This window comes from Hemicordylus capensis, chromosome 5, assembly GCF_027244095.1.
Source record: "Hemicordylus capensis ecotype Gifberg chromosome 5, rHemCap1.1.pri, whole genome shotgun sequence".
In the NCBI taxonomy this organism is placed as follows: domain Eukaryota; kingdom Metazoa; phylum Chordata; class Lepidosauria; order Squamata; family Cordylidae; genus Hemicordylus; species Hemicordylus capensis.
In genome coordinates this window covers 194,960,278-194,979,102 of record NC_069661.1, presented here as the reverse complement: position 1 = coordinate 194,979,102, position 18,825 = coordinate 194,960,278, and the positions used below count along the sequence as shown (strand labels likewise).

At 40.3% G+C, this 18,825-nt stretch overlaps 1 protein-coding gene across 8 annotated transcripts in view; it reads right to left on the bottom strand.

The window, feature by feature from the left end:
• Positions 1-18,825, bottom strand: part of SYT1 (synaptotagmin 1) — a 637,087-nt gene that overhangs the window by 455,795 nt on the left and 162,467 nt on the right. For 6 of the 8 annotated variants that reach the window (XM_053253063.1, XM_053253070.1, XM_053253065.1 and 3 more), the window contains exon 2: positions 18,622-18,716. The exons of 1 other annotated variant lie outside the window; for it this stretch is intronic. The gene's annotated coding sequence lies outside the window, so the exon portion shown is untranslated. Of the gene's footprint in view, positions 1-16,218; positions 16,309-18,621; positions 18,717-18,825 lie in introns of all 8 variants that reach the window. One more of the 8 variants, XM_053253068.1, reaches the window with a different exon arrangement.

The window sequence follows — 18,825 nt, the reverse complement described above, 5'->3', positions numbered from 1 at the left end:
TCATATCAATGTTTGAGCTTTGCATTAGTTAACTGGCAAATAAAGCAACATTAGAGGAGCAACAAATCCCACTTTTTTAACTTGCCTGAACAATCCTTGGTTTAGCCTAGCGTAATACCACAGGTGTTCATTTTGCTGGGAGAGGAAAAGCCTACATCAAGATAAAATATAAGTTCATGGCAGGCATGTACATCTTCTCATCAAAAGTGTTGTTTCCACGACATACCTTTTCTAGTCATTTCATAACTGTTGGTAATATCTTAAGGGAGCCCTCTTCTTAGCAACAGTGAGACCATTAAGCATCCATTCTGTTGCCTATCTGACAACATAGATAAAGACAAACAAAGCTAGATTGGAGTGAGCCATCCAGGAGGAAAAGAAGAGCTATTTTTAACATTAAAAATGGTACCCAAGTTGCAGTCAACTGAAGCTGTGAAGGGGCCTACATGTAATGCTGCTGCATGAATGCCATGTGTGGAGGGATGATGCACACCACTCTAATGTGTGTTGGTGGAGCAAGCTTTTTCTCAGCAGTACCAGTGAAAAATTCAACAAAAGAGTATCCCAATGATGGCTGAAAATTGGAGGAAACAATGTTGAGCTCTTCCCTATTGTTTTTCTGAACTAAAAAAACTAAGCTCTGTACCCTCTGTTTGTAGGAAAGATTTTTATAACTTATCCAGATCTACCATATCTTCTTTCTGAAGAGAAATTCAGAAATACAAACAATAATCTAAAATGTAGGCACATCACACATTTATACAGTGGCATTTTGAAACGTGGTTTACTTTCAGTCTCTTTCCTAATACTGTAACTCCAAGCACCAAATTGTCTTTTCACTGATGCAGCATGTTGAGCTGACAATTGAAGTGTCATTTTTTTTGAGCAGTCATCGCTGGTTTCAAGCATGATGTAGAAGATTCTGGGTGTGAGGGAAGTCCAATGTGCATTACTTTGCATTTATTTATGCTGAATCTTGTCCACCATTTTGTTGCCTAGATTCTTTTTCATCCTTTTTTTTAACTTCTTCACAGACAACCTGGTTTCAATAATATACCCTAGGGTATTGTGATATAAGTGGTATTATGTTTTAATCTTAAACTGTGTTGTATGTTCTATTCCAGGGGCGGAGCAAGGTTGGAGTAAACCCAGAGACCAGATTTTAAAATCCCCTCCCCCCACTCACTGAAGCTCAGCTCATGAAGTAAAGAAATCTTAAATGAGGCTGAATAGTCCTAACAAAAAGCATAGTCATATATATATATGCGCGCACACACACACACACACACACACACACACACACACACACACACACCCTATGTGCCACAAGAGAACAACATCATCCTAAATTATTTTAAAGGTTTTGTAAATTGTGGATGATGCAAGTCATTTAATGGTACTAGAGAAAGACATGCTGTTCTGGTAGCTCCAGGTCTTAACACTCACATCAATTTCGGAGGATGAATACAACTGAAGGAAGCCTGGGCAGGTGTGCGGCTGGGGGAGTCAGTCATGTGACTTGCCTCTGCCCCCCCCCCAAGGTAGTGGGCCCCCAGAAAACTGTCTCCCCTTGCCTTATTATAGTTACGCCCCTGTTCTGTTTGCTTGTTGTGCTAGTCACAGACTGTAATAAAGCTTGAACTGAACTGAACCTGAGATTTTGCTATGTGGAATAAATACATGGCATCTTTAGCTCAGTTATCCCAGACTTTATTTGTTAGCTTCCAGTGTCATAAAGAAAACAGAAATACAAAGTCAGAAATACATTACTAAAATCCTGGATGTAGTACATACAATTACAATGATTTGGATCCAACAGCACTCTACATAATTGAAAACACACTTCCGCTCATGCAAGGTGATCCCCAATTTCCCCTTCTACCTCCTCCTGACACACCCCACTCTGTTCCAGAGGGTGCTCATCAAGCTTCAGGGGCAGCTTTATGAGGGGTTCATGAGGCTACATTGGGAAGCAAGGTTCAGGAGAGTTCATGACTTTTTCGGTCATGTAAATAGTCACTAAAGTATGAAGGACAACATTTTATTCTGAATTGCCATTGGCTACAGAAGGAAACACCTTCTCCCATTTGAGCCCTTTTGGATCCGTAAATGAGGTTCCCTTTCAAGCATTGAGATCAGTAAGGGGCTTGAGCAGATCTTTTCCATTGTGGCACCCACTATTTGAGAATAGCTCCCCTTGATATAAATAGTGAAGCAAGTCTTCCAGATAATCATTCCACCAAAATGAAGGTGCTTATAAATACAACATAAATGGGCTGAAAGCACAGCCCACAATGTATAGTGGAAAAAGCAAATTTACCTTCTTTTGGAAGAAAGTGGGGAGTGGGGTGGAAAAATATGGGTTTGAAAAATAAGGACAGTATTGTCCTAACAGGTGTTCCTTAATGGATTTCTGCAGTATCAGCCAACTGATTCTGTCTACGGTTCTGGTGCACCACTGCCACCAGAGCATTTATGACGGGGTACAAAGGTGTCCACTATATATGTTAGTTAAGAAGAATCACCATAGGCAAGGAGGCTATTAGAGGCAATATGCCATGGCATGTGTGAAGATGTAAAAAGTGCCGCACTGATCTTTCTGAATTAATTGGGGATATTGCTAGAATGTTTATTATAAACACTCTAGACAGAAACTAATATTTCTCCCCGCTAAATAACCCTGAAATTTCAAATAATCCAGATAGGCTCTTTTTAAATGCTTTAAACATCTACAAAGTAATTACCGTTTAATGCAGCAATATCAGGAGAAAGATAATATTACGAAAGCTAAATCTAGTCTGGTCCCAAAGCTAGCATGGTACTGTAGTGTTGTTATGCAACATCATCATATCAGGTGTTCAAGCAGAGCTTGTTAAATCTAGCAGCCACCACTTAACTGCCATTGAGGGGTTGTTGGTCACAGCCATGTAATTGATTAACATTTCTATTGTTGTGCTTGACTGGACACTTGTTAGAATGAACATAAGGAGAAGCACAGCTAATGTCTGCATGCAGGTAAACCCAGTCGGAGTTGGACAGAAGCAACTGTGAGGATGAAAATTTGAACACTAAAAGGTCAGCTGGAGAGATGGGGAAAGATGGAATACAAGAGGGGAAAACAGCATCATATTCCCATGCCTTCCCCATCTCTATCGCCATCCTTTTAAGGATTGTTCTGTCAACTGAGCAGCAATTGCTCAGCTGAACACACAAACGATAAGTGACACAAGGGAAAAAGCCCTAATTAAACTGCCAATCACCATTAATAAGTTGTATCATCTTCTGTGAGAATTAACCATTTAAAAAGATGGCACAGCCAGAGTACAGATGACTAAGGACTGCTAGGCTCCATAAAAACATTAACAGCAAAAGCTGGTGAGCCCGATGCATTCTTGTGCTTTTCCCCTTTCCTGTAATTTGAACTTTACAGAAAAATATGTCACCAACATGGACTTGTCAATTATTACAAGAAAAAAAAGAAATCTGAAGCCAATTTAAGTTGTCTCCCATCCTCAATAACCTTTGGGTGCTCCCACTTGAAAAACCTTCTTTTGCACCTTGGAGACTATTCTGCCCAGTCAAGGTAACACAATTACTCAGCAGAATTAGCTTAATCCTTTCACAACAAGTACATCAAGCATGGCGACTCATGACCCTGCTACACATGATCATGCATCATAGCAAACCAACCCACATAAGTCTTTCAACCTCTTCCCATTCTTGGGAGATTTCAAACAATATAGTAAGGAACACAAAAACTAGTCAACTGTTTTTAGAAATTGTGCCAGGGGCAGCACTTGGATGTGCAATCTGATGGACAGAGGTAGAATTTTAAGATTTTCAGCCAGAGTGGACAATAAGTTGGATCCGAGGTCTGAAGTAGGCAAAGAGGTCTCAAAGCTAACTGCTCCTTAGCATCTAAGTAAAAGACAGGAAGATCATTCGCACGGCCAAAGTGGGAAGAGTGGGGGTGGGGGGGCTTACTGCTTTCCCCCAGATGATCTGAGCCTCTTCTGGGCACTGCTGTTCACACGCCCACACAAGCAGTGCAGCAGTGAGCTGGGTAGTGATTGAGAGTGGTGGGAAGGCTGCCGGGCTGCCAGGTTTCCTGCATAAAAAAAGCATGGTGCATTGGGAAAGCTCCATGCTGCCTGGCTGCTCCTTTCCCCTGGCTCTATAGTTAAGATGTCTGCCAGCAGTCTGGAAGCAGCTGCCAGCAGCACCAGGACCCACACAGAAAGTGAGGTAGGAGGCATGTGTTTGTCCTCTTACCTCACTTTCAGCCTGTGTTCCAAACCAGGGCTTCCCAGGGGGGCAGCAGTGGGATTGGGAGAGATCTCAGTGCTTCACATGACCAGCCCCACCTGGGGTAGCTCTGACCTAACCCCGTAGGGTTGCTCATGTGAGCAGCCTTAGAGTCTTAATATTGGGAAACAAAAAGCTGACAAAATGAGATAGTAAGGGGAAAAATGGGAGCAGCCAGGTAGGAACAAAAACAACCAGGTACAGGAGCAGATAGGGCAGATCAAAGGCAATGTGAAGACAGCAACATACAGTAGAGGATGGAGTCAGTATATTTACAGTGAGATAGTCAAGCATGGCTGAAAGACAGGGAAATAAGTCCAGGCACACTTGCAATCCAATCAGGCATCATGGAAGTCTGGCCTAAGGCCCAGACATTGTGGCCCAGGATGACTGGAGCTGTATTCCAACATCTGGGGACCCAAGTCTGAGAACTCCTGCCTTAGAAATGTATCGACATGCTCTCCAAGGTTTGTGTTGACTGCATGGCAAGACTAAGAGTGTTCATAATGCATACAGCACAAGACCTTGTAGGAAACTGCTGTATGTTCACAATACAGACTTTATTTTGAACCATCTGTTTTATTCATTATGTGTTATATATACCTCACTATATGTGATACGCAAGGAACACTGGTTAGAGCCAGAATCTCTATCCAGTGAATCTCTTAGAATATGTCTGTAGTTACTACTGAAAAAAGAATCACATGATTAATACTGAACATTGACTGTAACTGCATTGCTTGTACACTACTCATAGTGCTTAGTAAATTCCAGAAAAGTGAGAGTTAATGACAAAGTCTTCAGTGCCTGAACAAACTGTTACCCAAATAGCAGGAACGAAAGGCCATGAAAGTGATGATAGAAAACACTCATTTGGTTACTGATTGCCTTTTCATATTCAAAGAAAAATGTAGTCACAGCAGATAGACATACTATTAAAAAATGTCTAGGAATCTGACTGCAGCCATACTAAAGGAAATAATAACCTGAGAGCTCATGTGAACCACTTTGTATCCTAATAATCTAGCTACATCTATTATTTTGTGTGTGTGTGTGTGTGCATGCATATACATGCATATGTGCACTTATCTCCCTCTCTCTCTCCCCACACACACACACACACACACACACCCTAAAAAGTGACAATATTTCAAAATTTAGACCAAAATGATTTACCAGGCGATCATAGCAAAATAATACCGCTGCTGACATCCAAACAAACACAGTGCAGGTGCTTTAACGCTGGTGCTAGGCGGAGGAAATATTTTTGTTGATCGCCCCTTCACTCTAACATACTATACCTGTAAAAAATATGAGTTGCACAGCCTTAGGGTACAGTTGGCTTCATAAGGAAGAGGAGATCAAAATCGCCTTCCGCCCGCCCCCAGAAGCAGCACAGTATTAACAGAACAAGTGCTGCATTAGTCTAAATGTCAGCTTATGTCTTTTTGTCTACATGAATAATTGCTTTAAACATTTTTTTAATTAAATATGCATTTTAATAAATAAGCCATTTGGTTAAAAAAAAAAAGGAACAGAACAAATACAAGAAGAACAATAAAAGAAAGAGGAATTTCAATCTGGGAAATCAGTCATTCATGTCTGTCAACACATAAAGTATTATAGTACACTGGATGCCAATATCACTTGTGAAATGTTCTGAGCTTAAAAAAAAAAGGAAGGACCTTCCATGTACATACATCTGGTACAGTGTTTCCACAGCTGAATACCATTTCTTATACAATATGCTTCATTCACAGCAAATTTGCCCAATTTGCCCATTCTGTTTAGCTGTCTGTTCTATCCTGCGGTACACATGAAGTATAAATGATGTGAATATGAATTATGTGTCAAATAGAAACATATTGTAAGGGGTCTTGCATTTCTGCTGTCAAAAACACATATTCAGAGGATGTCAACATGCCTCATTCATCTGTTCCTCTGCTCTTGAAAGGTTCTCTTAGTGTATGTTCTGACTTACAACTTTGTATTAGGAATGTGCAAATTAATTCGGCATTGGATTGATTCAACTCAAATCTGGCTTTGAGTGTTTTGACTCCGGATCAAATCACCCCCAAAAGCGGCGATGGGAATAGGCCCATGTTGGGAATAGCCCATTGTTTCTTTGCTAGAACACTGGTGTTTTTGTACAAAAACACTGGTGTTCCAGCTAAAAGAACCCAGAGATATCCCTTTAAATGGCCCCCTCGCACCTGAGCAGAGGCCATTTAAAAGAGGCAATGGTAGGCTTAGCTGTGTCAGTCAGAGTGAGCAGCAGGCCAGGACGGCTGTGGGGAGGGATGGCAGGTCCGGTCACTACCTCCACACTACTGCCAGCTCTGTACCTATTTACCACTCCTGCCAGCAGCAGTTAAAAGGTGCCTCCGTGTCTCCCTTTCTTCCCACTTCTTTCTTCTTCAAAAAAGCAGCTGGTGGCCACAGGGGGATGGCGGATCAGGCCGCCGCCTGCCCCTTCCCTGCTTCAGGCTCTGCACATTGAAGGCAATTTTGGGGCACCTCGGAGGCTCTTTATTTTTAAAGGCAGTCGAGGCTCTCCCCCCCACCCAGCACAGGTCGAATAGATTCAGATTTGATTCAAATCTAATCAAGTCCGAATCAAGTCTATCTGGTTTCGAGCACATTAAATTCGTGTTTGAATCAAAACAGCAGGTTTTGATTTGAACACAAAACAAATCACAATTTTTGATTAGTGCACATACCTACTTTGTACCCAGGGTGATATTTCACCAAGTAGTCTATAAAAATCCAGTCCATAAAACACAGGAAGGTTTCCTTTTTAAATTCCAGCTATGTGCTTCACAAACTGAAATTGCTAAATGTTGCTATGCTACAGAAACACCCCATTCTATTTGCACCTGCTAGACTCTTTATTTGTTGTGAGTCTGCATTTTAAAATACTTATTTGCAAAGCCAACAGACCAGATGTGTTTCATTCTTTCACCTGCTGACCAGGGATAGACCAAAGCAATAAACAAAGCCTTAGTGTTTGGCCCAAACATATCAGAATACAAGAGGTATCAACTCCGCTCTGCTCATGCAGAATACTGTCTCTCTTCCACCTTCATGTCCATCAACATCTGCCAGAGGCAAGAGTTCTCAAGCTTGAGTTGGACTACAACTCCTATCATCCTCAGCCACAAAATCCAAAAGTCTGATAACCAAAGTCTGAGAGCCTCTTAACTAAGGGTCAAGTGAAAATTTACCAGAATTTCCAAAGGAAGGGGGTTGTATTTTTTATGATGGCTGCCTTTGTTCACATTTTTAATTTGTACATTTTTGGTACAAACATAAAATTAAATTCACACCTCCTGGAAGAGGTTGATGAATTAACTTGCCACCTGTGTACTATTTATTATGGAAGGATTGCAAAGCTTCCTCCCCTCTCCTGCTCAATAATTTCAGCCAGACTGAGCAACCATTCTGATTAGCTGAACTCAATTGAAATATTAACAATAGCTTTTGTCTAGGAAATGAATCCAAACATAAAAATGTGCACTGCAGAAGCGCAATGTAGATAAATATGATAATTAACAATATATTCAGAAAAACTAGCCAGGAAATGTAACAGGGAATCCCACAAGGACGATTTTCATTTCCTTCTTGTTTGGACGGTGATTTGTTTTGTTGGCATGCTGAAACATTGCTTTGTGATCTGCAATGCCTTGAGATATTTAGTGCCAAAAAATGAAATAAAAAAGCCCCTTAAACTATAACAAGATTACTATGTTTCCCCCCAGTATTAGTTTGTTTTTGATGCACAGCTTTGAAGACTGCCTGCTTAACCATGTAGCTGTTACTTTGTATTTTCCTTCTTCATTACATTTTCAGAATTAAAAAGGAGATAAGCACCAATACAAGCAACTGTTATCAATATCAAGGAGACACACATGAAAGATATTTGAACAAAATGAAATTTCCCATGTCAATAGCAGACAGACTACAGCTGGAAAGAGCTAGATAATTAAATCTAGGAAAGTACCAGAACTTTTGGACCTCTCTTAGGAATGTGATGTGTCTCACACAGATAAGAATAAGTACTTTAAAAACACATCAAGATTTAATATTACATTATTTGAGGATACAACCTACGATACAGTTGTTTACAATTTTGCCATTTTGTAACAAGGCATGAATGATTGTTGAGGCCATTGTCTTTATTACAGTGTCAGAATATACTGTATTTATCATTATCAAGCACTACATGTTTTCCATTTTTAAAAAAGAGAACTTTGTAAATCATGAGTGTTATAATTCTCTTCTTCAAATAAATGTATTAAAGGAAATCCCTTGTAACTGACATTTATTTGTTCTCTTCCTGGAACAAAGCTACACATTATCAATATGTATAATAACCACCAAGATAACATCCCAGGAAGCACCCACTGGGCCAAAGGGTGTATCCTGGGGGGCTACCTTGGCCCCCACCCCAATTTCAGGGGTGTAGTGCTTAAAAACCAGGTCTGGAGCCAACCAATTGCCACCCTTACCTGGGCCTCCAACCCAGAGGTGCTCTTACCCCTGGACTTCAGGGCCGAATTCTGTCTGATCCCCCAAATCATATTTAGTCTGTCCTGGGTGGTTGGTTTGTGCCCTCAAGAACCTATGTGTTAAAAAATGATGCTTAACTTGCAGTGGGGGGCCCTCCAAAGGCCTTTAGGTCCAAGTGCCAAAATTATCTAGGTGGACCTCTGTCCCCAGCCCCCCGATTATGGGGGTACCATGCTTAAAAACCAAGTTGGGAGACAGCTTGAAAGTCTTTCTAAGCCATGGGGCTGGTTTTGGTCTGTCATTAGTATCAGAAGTAGAAGGATTTTGAAAGGAGAGCAGGGATTTTAGTCAGAACAAGCTGACCTGGCACAGAGCATCTGCACCCGTAGTTTTCCCTCGGCTGGCCTGCTGGCCAGCGGCCACTTCTCCTTGGCTGGCAGCTGCCTCTCCTCATTCAGCCCTCCGGGAGAGCCACCCCCATCACTAATTGGCAGCTCTCTTGCGAACTCTCACGAGAGCTGCCACACATGGGATTAGCAATGGATATGTTTATGAAAATTATATATATACAGTAGATACTGGCTATCAGGACTCCCTGTTATCATATCAGAAATCTTTATGATAATGCCAGTTGCGGGCATATAGGTCCAATATTTCTAATGGACAGATACAATTGCACAGCCTAATAGTCACATTCCCTCTGCAGTCCACTAATTTCATGGTGGACACTATCACTGTGGAGAGTACTGTCCATATGAGCAGTAGTAATAAATAACAATTGTAAGTGTAATGTTTCATGCTATATGTAACAACTTGTATGATATACATTATATCCCATCGGACCACCTAGCTCAGACTGGCAGTAGAGGTCCATGGTCTCAGGGAGAGATTTAAAGGCTCCTAGAGAGCAGTGCTAGACTACAATAAGATTCAACTGGGGATCATATGCATTTAAACTGACTGATCCATCACTGAGCTATGGTTCTTCCCAAAAGGTGATTCCACCTCTGAGCAACTTAATCCTCATTTCTGGTGTAATATGTGGGCAAACTAAGTACTAATGAGAAGAAATCCCAGTTCACTTGTGTTTTTCTTATTTATTTATTTTTATTTAAAATATTTCTATACTGCCCAAAACTTGTGTCTTTTATCAACTTCTTAGAACTGGTGACTATTTACTCAGTGCACAGAGTATGCTGATCCCCCCATTTTGAAAAGGGGCAAATACAAGTATGAATAAAATTTATTCATTTATTGTTAGATTTCTATACCATCTTTCATTAAAAATGTATACACATATATACACTTGTGTTTACCTTTAAGGTGCCTTTTATTTGATTTAGATTGCATATTTGATCAAAGATTGCAATAAAAAAAGAACTGAACTGGTGTTTTTCCTATTTGCGCAATTGAGCACCAGATGAGCACTTTTCTTTTAGTGGAATGGGCCACTGGAGGAGGATGGATAGGGAAGGAAAGATGGCAAATTCACTGGTGGGAAGCTACCAACTGGACAGCAACAGACCTTGTTGAGTGCCTTTTAAGCTGGACATGGTAAAACAAAGGCATTCTGGATTTGGCTCAGATACAAAGACCAAGCTAGTGATGTTGGTAAGAAAGGGAGCTTTCTTTTGGGGGATGAGGGGGGGAACAAGAGATTCTTGGGGGAAGTTGGGTGAAACTGCTGGGAAACTGATTTTGAAATGGGACATTAGGGGAGGTGATCTGAGAGATAAATGAATGCTTTGAAGAAAATTAATCTAGGGAGATTCTGAGAAGAAAATATTTTTGGAGAAGGAGGTGAATGTGGGACATGAATAGACTCTGGGAGAAAAATGAATTTTGAAGACAACTGGGAGGGAAATAAATTTGAGGAAAATTAATTAAAAGGGAAATATTTATATAGGTTCTGAGAGCAAAATGAATATTTTGGAGAAAATCAACCCCCAGAGCTGAAATCTACAAGGTTCCAGTGCACATGCAACAGAAAAATTGTGTATGGTTGCTATATAAGACCAAAAATGTCCTACTGGATCAGATAGAGGGCTGTCCAGTTAGCATTCTGTTTTCTGGTTATGAGCTTCAAGATGCATCTGGCTGGCTTTTGTTGGAAACAAAGGGGAGAGACATCCTCTGTGGTTTGCCCTTAACACATAGCTCTTTGAGAAATATTGCCTCTGAACATGCTGTTTTCACTCAGCAATGAAAGTTGACAGGAGAATCTTCCATGGGCAGGGCTAAGGTAGTAAAGCAACAGCTTGGAATGGGTGAAGCCTCTGCTTTTGGGAGGCATCACCTGCCCCTGCTTTCTTGGTGACTTCTAAAATAGCCTTGAGAGAGCCAAGAAAGGTAGCACTTTTCATGTTATGTACAATGAATGTACAATATGTATACAGTGTACACATGAACAGAACTCACGTACAGAACTCACACATCATATTCAATACATGTGCAGTAGTACAGTGCACTTCCTATATATCCCTTGCATTTGAGGGAGCCTGAACCTTATTAGTAAATGTACAGTATAATGACTGAATATATCTTTTGTCAGACTAAAATGCATGGCATCAGCAAAAAGTTAATCCTGATTACAACAATGCTTGATAAAGCCTGCTTTTCAGACATTACTCTTAATTTAGGTGAATGTCTACATTACATTATAACTCATCTGCAGGTACATAAATGTGGTGCCATCTTTGTGTACTAATCAGTTTGTGCTGTCTCATACCTGCTTTGCAAATAGCTTCTTGAAGAACAGTTTTGAATCTTTTGCTAATTTGTACCATTTGGTTGCCATGTATTCTTCATACATGTCAGCATGAACACAAACACTGACAGAGGGGAGAAAGAAACATAAGCTAATTCCCATTATTAATTTATGAAAATCCTAGACAGGCAGTTGATCAGATTGAAGTCAGCTTATAATGAGCTGCAGTGTTTGTCTTCACTGACTATATTCACCCCAGACAATACCATTCAAGTCCACAAAACTGCACTGAGTTGGTGCTTTAGAGCTTCATCAGTCTAGACTGCATATGACGATACCCATCGCAGAAAGGAAATGCTTTAGGGAGCTACTAGGGAGCTACTTAGGTACAGTAGTTGTATAGCCACATAATGGTGCAATGGGGAAATGGCTTGATTAGCAAGTCAGAGGCTGCTGGTTTGAATCCCTGCTGGTATGCTTTCCAGACTATGGGAAACACCTATAACGGGCAGCAGCAATATAGGAAAATGCTGAAAGGCATCATCTCATACTGCGTGGGAGATGGCAATGGTAAACCCCTCTTGTATTTTACCAAAGACAACCACAGGGCTCTGTGTCTCCAGGAGTTGACACTGACTCGATGACACACTTTACCTTTTAGGTAGTTGTACCTTATCTGTTCAGTCTCTGAAATGAGAAGGTGGGCTGAAGAAGGGCAAAAGGGTTGATTTCATCACAGATGCCAGGGCAGAACATGCTGTAGGCCATCCTACATAAGCTCATTTCAGTCAAATGAATTCTATTCCAGCACAATTCCTATTGTGCTGGAATATAATAGACAATATAGACAATAGATAAGGTCCCAACCATCTGGCAGAATATTTGCCATTGCAAGGAATTTAACACATTTAAAAATATTTTATTTATTGTTTTTTATTTATTGTTAAATTTATATACCACCTTTCATTAAAGTAATCCCAATTTTTTTACAGCAAATTTTTTTTAACACAAGATGGTAAAAAAGACACAATTAAAATATTCAGTGGGGAAAAAAATATTTAACAAATCTGATTAAAAAATTTAAAACTAAAAGCAATAAAGATTAATATCTTTATTATCTTTATCAATAAAGCAAATATCTATCTATCTATCTAATTTGTACACCACCCCAAACTTTCATCTCTGGGCAAATATTTGGGGAACGATGAAGGAGATTCCCATGCTTCAGCAATAAACTGGAAATGTGGGGAATGTTCCTGGAAAATGCAGGTGCAATATGTGATGGGATAACCCTGAGCCAACATTGCATGCAGACTAGGCTGGCGTTCAATAACCCTCATTTGCGGTGCAAAATCATTCTCATTTGCAGGACTGTCATGGTCTGATCAGTATGAATTATTGACATACACATCTCTCTAGTATCATATGGAGGGTTTTTTTTCAAAGGGGTATCCAGACATGGATGTTGCAGACAGGACAGTGACACTACTGTGGAATCTATCACCCAAAGTACTCAAGTAATTCTATGGGAAGGAACATACATATGCCTCTGTATTGTTTTTTCTGAAATACTTCTAGCCTTATATGTTTGTTTCTACTTTGATTTTGCTTTCCACTCCATCGCCTTTTAGCTTAAGGGTATTGTATATGTTAATAATCTGCTTAGTCATATTTTGCCTGAGGATCTGAAGCACAATTAAGTGTGCATTCAGTACTTCATGCTATCTTGCATAAGAGGACCTCAAATTCAGATCTCAAAACATTTGCCAGTCTGTATATAAATGAGGGAGAGTTATCTGAAAGACCAGACTGAAAAAGTGGTGACTAACTCCTGTCACATTCTTAAAATATGTCCCAGAAGAAGCTAATAGTAACACAGATGACTGCAAAACAGGAATGAAAATTAATGTTCATTATCTCTATGATCACATACCTAGTGCAATTAACGTTTATTATCAGTGGGTGAGGATGCTGTGCAAATGATAAAAGAAAATATTCATCTTTTCTCCAGCACTTGAAAAAGGTGTACAGAATTTTGTAGTGAACACGAGACATTTAGCAAATAGATACACTTTCTGTTGTTTGTTTCCAGTGTCTGCCTTATGAGTGTACAAACGCGTCATGTTGGACATTACTGAATGTTACTGATTTGACTGGGCTCTCATTAATGACAATTGTAACGTTAGAAACTGTCTTAAGGATATTTATTTATTTATTTTTATTCACTTAGCTCTCATTAATGAAAATGAGCCATTAATTTGACTGAACTCTCAATGACAATGGTGATGTTACAAGTTGTCTTGAGGATGTTTATTTATTTTTACTTATTTATTTACAAAATATGACTTATTCAGAACAATAACTGGCAACCCACTCACAGCAATGAATATGTACACCTCAGTTCTACAGAGCATATACTTGCAAATATGTGTCTTATTAATTTAAGAGTACTTACTGGAATGAAAAGGCTGAAATTCAGAGCTCTGCTGGCTTTGATTGCTGGCTGTGGCTGATGGAACTCTACAACCTCCCAGGCAGGGGCGGAGCCACCATGGTGCACCTGGGTTCAAAGAACCTGTGCCGCCATTCCTGTGGAGCCATCCCCACAGTCAAAGCCATGCCCTCCGCATCTGACATCAGGTGCAGGGGTGTGGGCAGATGCTTCAGCCAGCACTTTCCCCCCAGCCTGGCTGGGAGCACCTCTCTCTGACTTGAAAGGCAGAGAGACATGCTCCCAGCCAGGCTGGAAACCCAGTGCTAACTGAAGTGCCTCGCAAATAGGGCTGAATGGCTGCATTTCCATGTCTGGCCATGCCCCTCTGTCAGTGCCAGACACAGGGGGCATGGCCAGTCATGGAAACGGGGTCGCCCAGGCCCATTAGCAAGGTGCTTCAGCTTTCATTGGATTCTCAGCCTGGCTGCAAGCGCGTCTCTTTGCCTTTGAGGAGACGCACTCGCATGCGCACCCTTCATCACAAATAGGGGCTACCAGGGGCAAGATGCACCCTGGTGGCTTCCTACACCACTGATCCCAGGTGCTTTCCCACCATAGCTGGCAAAGCCACATGTATGCAAATAGCCAAGGAGTACAATCCAGGAAAAGTTTATTGTAACTAAGTTGTGTAAAAATCAACAGAATCTAGTCACAACAAACTTACAATGTCAGTTGTGATCACGGTTCCATTTAATTGTTTTCAGTGGGATCTAGGTCACTATTCTTTGTTGCTATCTTATGGCTTTATGTGCTGTAGAGCTGGGATGTAATAGTGCGCCAGCTGAGAAAGTGTGCCTCATTGCTGGGCATTCCCCTGGTGTGATGCATTGATGTGCGTCACACCGGGGGGGGGGCATGCTCAGCAATGGGGAATGGAAGGTAAAAGGGCAGAGAGGCATGAAGCAGTAACCCATCCAGTCCCTGGAAAGACATGGACCTTGCTATGCCCCTATCTATTGGTCTAGTCTGAGCCCACTCGCACAACAGCATTATGGTAGCACAACTATAGTCTGGATATAGGTCATATTTTTCAATTAACTATAGTTTAAAATACTATAGTGTAAAATCAGTGTAACCAACTTAAAAGTAATACAAGAGGCATAAAGATAAAGGTATCTGACAGACGTTGTTTACTGAAACATTAATGAAGGCTGAAAATTTTCAATTAAAAATCCTTATAGGTTAAAAAACACACATGGAAACAACATATAAAATCTTACTCTACAACTAATCACTCATGTCTATTCACTTGATCACTAGGCATACGGAAATCAATACTTGAGATATGTACTTCCATAATGCAGCTCAAGTCTACTTGCCATCATCTATCCAAATGTGCTGCAACTTTTAATGTTTTAAAAATCTAATCACTAGTTGTCTGTAACCACTTGAATCACCCTGGGGAAAATAAGATTTAATTAGTTAAACATGATTCTGAGTGTCTGGACATAATTAACTTACATTAATATAATCATTATTAATATTATAAAATGTCAGCATTGTGGGATTCATTTACTGTTTCTGAATATTTAAAGAAGTGAGAATCTGATTTAAAAGACTAACAGTGCTCACAACTAACTTGAGGGCACTGTAGTCATAACTCCCCTAATGTGCAGCAATCCCACTGACATCAGTCTGGAAGAGACAGTTTAAAGAATTGCATTAGCCAGCAACAAAAAAACTCCTCAAGGCTATTTCAGACATTCAAAATCAAATCTTGTGTGCCTTGATTGCACCCAGGGACTCATTCAGACAAAGAATTCAGCATAATACCCAAGGACATCCATAGGTACAGCTGCATCTTAAAACTGATTACCAAAACATAATGCTGCCTTCTCAAAAATTGCTACCAGGAAGCTGCAGTTCTACCTATTAATGGCCAACATCATATGTTATAATCTCTTTGTGAATGCTTCCTTGTGGGCAGGCAGGGTGCACTGTGTAGAAAAGAAATTTCATGCCTAAACCAGCTCATCATTTGTATTTGGGTTGGAAGCACTCTGGTTTGCAGATTGCAGCCTTCAGCCATAAGAGCTGCCATAAGCACTGCTTCTGCAGAAAGCAACCTTTGGGCTGAAACTAACCTTTGCACACTTGTTCACAGGCTGCAGTTATAACACTCATATTGTTGATGCTTTGGGGAGGGTGAAGTTCATCCATTGCACTTTCTGAAAATACCACCATGCTTACACAGTTTACTCACATGATTTCTTCTGCAGCCACAATTATGACCACCACTTTGATCTTTCAGTGTTGCGCAACATCAAGAAGATCAGAAGAGTCAGCCAGTTACCTAGGCAACATGGTGTTGTTTTGTAATATTTTGGAGTTGTGTGCACAGTGCCAGAAAACAGGAAATCATCTCAGTGTTGCTCTCTTTTAGAAAAACGGTGATCATCATGGCTGAAAACCGCTACATAAGCATCAAATCTGAAGATAAATCTGGGTGTTCCCCACCCCCCAGAGGGATTTAGCACCCTATGCTCCCCACAATTCACCCTTGAAATACCTGCTCACTAGTTCTTCAGTTCAGTAAACCCATTTGAAATGAAGGGAATAGTCACCTTGCCTACATCTTTCATCATAAATATATTAGGGGTGAAGAAACAATTTCATTCTGTAATGCAAATTTCAAGATATAATAATATGTGAGATAATATTATGTTTTATTATTTGATTCTTCCACTTATACTACTCTGTTAATTTATTCTGAATGGTGATTTAAAAGTAACTTAAAGGTGATAAAGTGAATCAGTAAAACAAAATATTGTTAATGAAACTGCTCTGGAGCGTTGGCTTTATACTTCTGACCTGACTAATGTTTGGGCTTGTGTGGGGAATCAGCGAGAAAGCAGTCCATTGCAGAATAAATCTGTGCAAAGCTTTGGTCTTGGAAATTACTGAGTGAAGACCTATGTGCCACTCGCGAGTCAGGAAGCCAGTAAAAGTCTAAAGGGGTTCTGATTCCAGGAGACCAGTTCCCTGATGCAGCCAAGTGTGCTGCTCAGATTGGGCCTGGAGACAAGGCCAAACTGGAGTTTGCAAGTGGGATGGGCATGAAGGCCAAGGCACAGCCAGATGGAATAGCTGCTGCCCAGATGCATGTACTCACAGTGGGTGAATTGGAGAAGAGACACACTGTTTGATGGGGTTTGCAGTACAAATAGGCAGAGGTCTGCCTTTGGGCCATCTGCACACCACACCTCTTTCTTGGGAAGGATGGCATCCATGGTAGACAAAAGAATACATTTTGTCCTGTTCAGTCCAAGGTGAGTGTGTTCAAGAGCACGATGAAGTGAAAAGGTTTAGACAATCGCTATGTAAAAATATTGAATAGGCAGACTCAGAGCTTATCTCGTGTCAGGAAGACCTTCTGGGTAGAAGATAAATTATTTATTTAACATAATGAGCACTTTTCCCATGCTTCATGTCAACCATTAACACATATATTAGAGGGATGAGCCTGCTGCAATCTTATCTGCTCTTCCTGTGAAGGTGATTAGTTTAGAAGGCTAATCCTTTGTGCCAACACCGAGAAGAGTTTCAGCTACTCCTTTAGAGAAATAACTTATTAACTTGGGTCTACTCAGCATCCTCATTTATACTTGGACAGAGAAGGGGGCACGGGCAATAGTTCCCCTTTCAGCTGTGTGTTGTTACACTTGATCTGGAGTTCCTTCCCCATGCTATCTGCTAAGCGACTTATCCTTGGGAGTTAGCACATGTAGGCAAATGGTGAGCCCATGATCTCATGAGTTCATATAGTCAAAATGGAAACTACAAGCCTGTAGTTCCAAATTGCATGTAGGGGTACCGCTGGGAGCCCACAAACAGGCTGTTCTCTTAGCAACATTAAGCTAAAAATTTGTGAGGAAAAAGGCAGTAACTCTGGTGCAAACACAATAACTAATGCTGCATATATCACAAAAAGAATAGTGGTGTTTGTTGCTCGACGACAGCCTACCTGTTTTGTTTTTTACTTGTGAGGCATAAAATAGAAATATATGAAATAAATGCAACTAAAACATGGCATCCTTCAAGTGATATGTATGTTCTATGGCATTCAAGTGATAAGGTTTCAAGTGATGTGTATGTGATATGGCATACAAAAGGACAAAAACAGATGCCAAAGCATATTTTTTTACAATGCAAGACTGCTCAAGATCATCTGTGGATAATGAACCATGGAAATGTTGAATTTGATTAAGTACAAACCAATAGTGAAAGAAGGAAGGGAGTGATATATAAAGGAAGCAGGAATATCCAAACAGCCAGCAGTGCTCTCAGAACACTTCCTTCGAATTTCTCCTACCACTCAGGGCTTAAAATCAGAAAAGGACTAAGTCCTTCCCAAGATTTTTTAGAGGGCTGGGAAAATGAGTCCAGGTGGGATCGTCATGAGGTTAGCCTCCAAAGGCCCCCCTAAAGCATTTTAGATTTTATGGCCTGATACTACCATACACAGAAGAACAACAAAAGGGGTCTCCATTCATTCAAAAACTATAAAAGACTACATTTTAAAAAGACAATGTCTCTGGTGCTTTTATTTTAAAAAAGCACTATTAAATTTCATATACAAGAAAGAAGCAAACGTGGTCTCAGATACCTTATAATAATGGCATCAATGCTGTTTCCTAGTCACAAGGAAAACTTGAATGATGGATGAATCAGTGTAGGTCTACGGTACTCAGGTTATTTTTCCTATTCAAAAAGAAAAAGAAAATAACTTTGTAATCCTTGATTTCTAGTCCTTTAGTTACATTTGCTAATATTAACACAACAAATCTCTTGTATTTTAGATCAAGTGTAA